The sequence below is a fragment of the Scyliorhinus canicula genome, chromosome 6 (genome assembly GCF_902713615.1).
Source record: "Scyliorhinus canicula chromosome 6, sScyCan1.1, whole genome shotgun sequence".
NCBI lineage: Eukaryota > Metazoa > Chordata > Chondrichthyes > Carcharhiniformes > Scyliorhinidae > Scyliorhinus > Scyliorhinus canicula.
Window position 1 is genome coordinate 83,524,254 of NC_052151.1, and position 6,260 is coordinate 83,530,513.

The following is a 6,260-nucleotide window of genomic DNA, read 5'->3' on the forward strand; positions in this document are numbered from 1 at the left end:
CCAAATAAGGGGAAGTGGCGCCGGTTATTCTGCTACTGCTGTAACTCCTTGATTCAAACTCTATTGTCCTAAGGGTAATGGTGATTAACTTTTAATGGTTGCAAATTTTGGTCAGGTCTGGCTTCTTTGCACAATACACAGAGGCTGTGTACTTGTCTGTGTCCAAGTTGACCAAAATTCCCATGGTCCTTTGAAGGTGGCCATTTTAGATGGCTACACCTCCAAGTCGCTCACCACCCTGACTTGGAAATATATCGCTGTTCCTTCGCTGTCGCTGGGACAAAATCCTGGAACTCCCTCCTGAATAGCACAGTGGTTGAACCTACAGCTAAAGGACTGCAATGGTTAACCACCACCATCTTCTGATGGGCAAGTAGGGAGGGACAATAAATGCTGGCCTAACCAGTGATGCCCACATCCCGTAAATGAATTTTAAAAAATACAGGAAAACTACTTAGCTCGAGGGTCCAACAAGGGATAGTGCAGGGCTGGACCTAATTCTGGGGAATAAAGCCAGACAGGTGGTTGATGTTTTGGTGAGGCAGCATTTCAGTGATCGCGACCATAACATATAGGAGCATAGCAGCAGAATTAGGCCATTCGGCCCATTGTGTCTGCTCCACCATTAAATCATGGCTGATATTTTTCTCATCCCCATTCTCATGTATTCTCCCCATAACCCCTGATCCCCTTATTAATCAAGAACCTATCTATCTCTGTCTTAAAGACACTCAATGATTTTCCCTCCACAGCCTTCTGCGGCAAAGAGTTCCACAGATTCACCACCCTCTGTCTGAAGAAATACATCCTCATCTCAGTTTTAAAGGATCTGTGTCTGTGGCCTCTGGTTCTAGTTTCTCCTACTAGTGGAAACATTCTCTCCATGTTCATTCTATCTAGGCCTCTCAGTATCCTGTATGTTTCAATAGGATCCACCCTCATCCTTCTAAACTCCATTGAGTACAGACCCAGAGTCAACAACCGCTCTCATATGACAAGTCCTTCATTCCGGAGATCATTTTTGTGAACATCCTATGGACCCTGTCCCAAGTCCAGCACATTCTACCTTCGATATGGGGCCCAAAACTGCTCACAATACTCCAAATGGGGTCTGACCAGAGCCTCACACAGCCTCAACAGTACATCCCTGCTCTTGTATGCTAGTCCTCTCGACATTGTTGAGGCTGTGTGAGGCTCTGGTCAGACCCCATTTATCATTTGCAAACTTAGCAACAATTCCCTCAGTCCCTTCTTCCAGATCATTAATATATATTGTGAATAGATATGGTCCCAACATTGACTCCTGTGGAACACCACTGGCTGCCATCCTGAATAAGATGCCTTTATCCCCACTCTCTGCCTTCTGCCGGTCCTCTATCCATGCCAGTACCTTTCCACTATCACCATAAGCTCTTATCTTATTTAGCAGCCTCCTGTACGGCACCTTGTCAAAGGCCATCTGGAAATCCAAATTAATCACGTCCATTGGTTCTCCTTTATCTAACTTCTTCATTACCTCCTCAAAGAATTCTAACAAATTTGTCAAGCATGACCTCCCCTTGACGAATCTGTGCTGACTCAGTCCTATTTTGTTATGCACTTCTAAATACTCCACAATCATCCTTAATAATAAACTCTAAAATCTTACCAACAACAGAAGTCAGGCTAACCGGCCTGTAATTTCCTGTCTTCTGACTCCCTTCCTTCTTAAACAGGGGTATTATATTAGCCATTCTTCAATCCTTTGGGAACATCCCTGTCTCCAGTGATTCCTGAAAGATCACCACCGATGCCTGCACAATCTCCTTCACAACCCTGGGAAGTAGTCTTACCAGTCTGGTATATTATTACAATTTAAGTTTATGGACAAATAAATAAAAAGTTGCAAAAAGGAGTTTTGGACTGAGGGAGAGCGTATTGTAGTAAAATAAGGCAGTATCTGGTCACGGTAGAGTGGAAAGAGTTACTTGTGGGGAAATCTACAGAAATGCAGTGGGGGCCGTTCAAAAATGAATTGGGGAGCGTACAGGCCCAATATGTTCCCTCTAGGTTAATAGGAAGGAGTAACAAACCCAGAGAACCATGGATGACCAGAGGTATTCAGGATATTATAAGAAATAAAAGAGAGGCTTTTAGCAAGTACAAGGGGAGCAAATCAACAGAGGCATCAGTGGAGCACAGAAAATGCAGGATGGTGCTTAGGAGAGCAAAGAGGGGATATGAGAGAGCTTTGGTTCGTAAAATTAAAGACTATATCAATGGGATGTGGATAACCAGGGAAAGTGTAGGGCCCATTAGGGACTATGGGGGAATCTGTGGGTGGAGCCAGAGGATTGGTAGGGTGATGAACGAATACTTCACATACATCTTCTCCCAAGAGAATGAGGAGGTAGATGTGGAACTCCGGGGGAGAGACTGAGGTTCATGAGCAAATTGTCATAGGGGACGCGATTCTCCTGAAAAATTTCCAAATATGGTAGCGAGCGGTTGCTGCTGTGAGCTTCCTGGTGTTCGTCCACTTAATGAGGCCCCACGGGCTTCAGGCTGCAAATGAAGGCTCGCCAGCCGATTTGCCAGCACCACGTTCGCCAGCCCCCCGCTAATGAGGGAGAGCACCACTTAAACTGCATTTGCTCAGCCAACCCCTGCCAGTTCGCAACAATGGCATCCAGGAGGCCAGCCCCAGGATTTGGGTTTACAGATCTGGGGAGGCTGCTGGATGCAGTGGAGGACAGGAGGATGTTCCTTTCCACATAGGGTCCTGGAGAGGGAGCCATAGGGCAGCCAGTGCTGCCTGGGACGAGGTGGCAGTGCCAGTGAGCATCGGGTGTGTGACCAGGAGGACTGGCCTTGAGTGGAAACAGGTGAACGACCTACAAGTGAGTAGACACCAATGCACCCCCACCCCGAGACCTTTCTGCCCCCATGCAAACATCCACTTCCCCAACTCTCCATGCAACCCCAACCCTTCCATCACTGCCACCACCACCACTGTGAACCACACATGTGGCTAACAATTCCCACTCTGTGTCTCCTCAGGGAAACCTCTTCCACAATCACTGGGTGAGGGCCCAGGCTGATGGAGGTGTGCCAGACATAAGAATCCTCACCTCATTCAAGGAACGTGCCACGGAGGTGACTCATATGACCAAGGACCACCAACACAGAGGTTGACGGACGCCGCAGAGGTGTGAAAACATCGGGTCCCACAAAATGACCTGTCAAACGTGAGTTGCTGTTGCCTTACAGACTGACTCATCACTCCCAGTGACCAGATGTCCGTATTTCTGCAGGTCCTCCAGCCAATGGCACCGGCCCATCCCAGGTGACACCCTCTTCGGCCTCCCAGGAGAACTCCTCAGAGGACAGCTCCGAGGATGCCACCATAATAGTCGCGTCACAGCTGTCATCCTCACCCTCCACCAGCGCAGATACACGAACCTCGGTGGGGATTTTTAGTGGCCAGACTTCTGGGGCACATTCTGGTGAGCACCACACTGCTGATATGCACATCAGGTGGAGGCAGGAACCCCCAGGCAAGACAACAGTTAGACGGCTGCTGGATCCCAGGATCCAGCTAGGTCCAAGCCTGATGCTGAGCCTGTGGAAGAGGTTATCCTGGAGCTGATGGAGACGATAGAGAGCAGCTGGACATTCAGAGGGAGATGTCAGCATCATTCCAGCAGTCTACAGGGGCAGGAGATAGCACCGACAATGCGTGGCACAGAAGCCAACACTGCTAGGGTGGCGGCTGCAGTGGAGAGCCGGTTAGTGAACGTGCCCAAAGCGTTGCACAGTCGGTGATGGCCATGGCTGAGGGCATTGGCAGAATGTCCGACTCACTAGGGGATGTCACACAGTACCAGATAGAACTTGTTGAGGCGCTGCAGGGCATCTCCCGCTCTCAGATAGGAATGACCAAGGCCCTGCGGACCTCATCCCAGTCGCAGGTGGGCATTGCCAAGGCACTGCAGAGCACAGCCCGGTCCCTGAGGGGCATCTCCGGCGGCGTTGAGATGATGGTGCAGACCATGGGGAACCACTAGAGCTGGCAGAGCCAGGAAATGCAGGGGCAGCCAGGGCTTGAACCAGCTGCCCCTCCATCCCAATGTGAATCCCAGAGCCCTATGGGCACTGAGCAGGGGGAGGGGGCGCTGTGTGCCAACCTGGACCCGTCCCCTGGAGTGGCGACGGTGACGACCAGCTCCCCCGAGTTAGACCCCTCTGATGAGGCCGTGTCTCAAAGTCAACACACGGGACAGGCGGCACAACTGTGCATGTGCCGTCGCCAAGTGAACTGGGGCCCTCTGGCCCCAGAGCCCGCATCGAGAGAGTGGGAATTGTAAAACACAGGAAACACCCTTGCGCACAACCAGAATGACACCGCTGTCACTTTCTTCCACAATGCAGGCTGACCCCAGGACACTTGGCCCATCTCTCCAAACATCCCTCATTCCCCGTGGCACCAATCCACCCTACGGCCGCAGAATATGCCCGGAGCTGTGTCCCATCCCCTGGGTGTTCGCATGGTGGCTCCTGCATGTGTGCTGTTGCCTACCGCAGTGTTCAAGCACAGTGTCCATGCATCAAGGTGTGATTGGGATGCTAAGCAATGACTCCCACATGCTACATGGCCCGCCCATTCATGCAAATCTACTTGGGATGTGGAAAGTACTCACTTAACCATGCTTGCCAATTCCCTATTAGCAATAGCCTTCAGCTGCACGGCCAGAGGCCATGGCAGTCAAGGTCGGTAGGGCAGACAGGCAGGGACAAGGGTTGCCCCAGAACAGGGGTGAATGATCCTGGGGTAGGCATGGTGGTGCTGCACGTGGTTGCCCCCACAGCGCCTCCCCACTCTCATGCCTCCACCTATGGCGACCCATCCCTGCAGAGTGTCCCCCACCTCCAGCCGAGCACTGGGGTGGCAAGCCCAGCACTTCCGAGTTCTTTCCTTGTGAGCAAAGATGGCAAAGATGGCCAATCAGCTCCTCGGCTCCCCACAGGTGCTCTTCCGTCAGGTTCACGTTTTTCAAAAGGAGTACTGATCATCGCCAGCGTGAGCACTTGCTGGGGAGGCCGCTGAATGGGTTGGCTCCTGTCAATTGTATGGAAATTGTGCTTAGATGGTGCTAATTGGTTTCTCGCCACACTACGGCGTGATCCCGATTTTGCCTATGGGAGCGGGCTGGTTGCATCGCAAACTGTTTGCCGCCTGGCATGGTTCTTGTTTTTTGGCGCCTCCCGCTATTCACTGGCCTCGTTTCGCTTGAGCAAGAGTGTAACGAGGCCAGAATATCACTCTCTTCATGTTCACATGAACTCTATGATGGTCACATTTTTGACAGCTGTGCAGGTTGCTGAGAATAAGGTCAAGTAAGATGCTTCTTCATGTCAGTTTTGTCACCACTTAATCCCAGCCAATCTGGCAGCTGTGTCCTTCAGAACTCGCCAGCTTGGTTATTGGTGCTACTGTCAAGCCCCTAGACGTTGAAGAGCTCCACTTGAACATTTTGTTTTGTTGCTTGATGGTATCTGATGACCAATAGGTTTATTTTTCCTGAAGCATGAATCTTCACGAGATCCCATCGGCAGGATTCTCCATCGGCAGGATTCTCCATCGGCAGGATCCTCCATCGGCAGGATTCTCCATCGGCAGGATCTTCCATCGGCAGGATCTTCCATCGGCAGGATCCTCCATCGGCAGGATCCTCCATCGGCAGGATCCTCCATCGACAGGATCCTCCATCGGCAGGATCCTCCATCGGCAGGATTCTCCATCGGCAGGATCTTCCATCGGCAGGATCCTCCATCGGCAGGATTCTCCATCGGCAGGATCTTCCATCGGCAGGATCCTCCATCGGCAGGATTCTCCATCGGCAGGATTCTCCATCGGCAGGATTCTCCATCGGCAGGATCCTCCATCGGCAGGATCCTCCATCGGCAGGATCCTCCATCGGCAGGATCCTCCATCGGCAGGATCCTCCAGCCTGCCAGGAGGGCACTGACACCCGCATATATTCCAATGGCGTGAGGTGGCCCGCAATGGGAAACCCCATTGGTCAGATGAAGGAACAGAGAATCTCCCTGCCGGTGGGGGCATACGTGTCGGAAAACGGGGCTGGCAGGACGAAGAATCCTGTCCGATATGCCAAGGTGCATGATGATGGTGTTTGGGATATACAGTGACCAGATATCATTATGTATGTACAACTATGTCGAGCTGTTACTTGGATTAGTCTGTGGACAGCTTTTTGTAC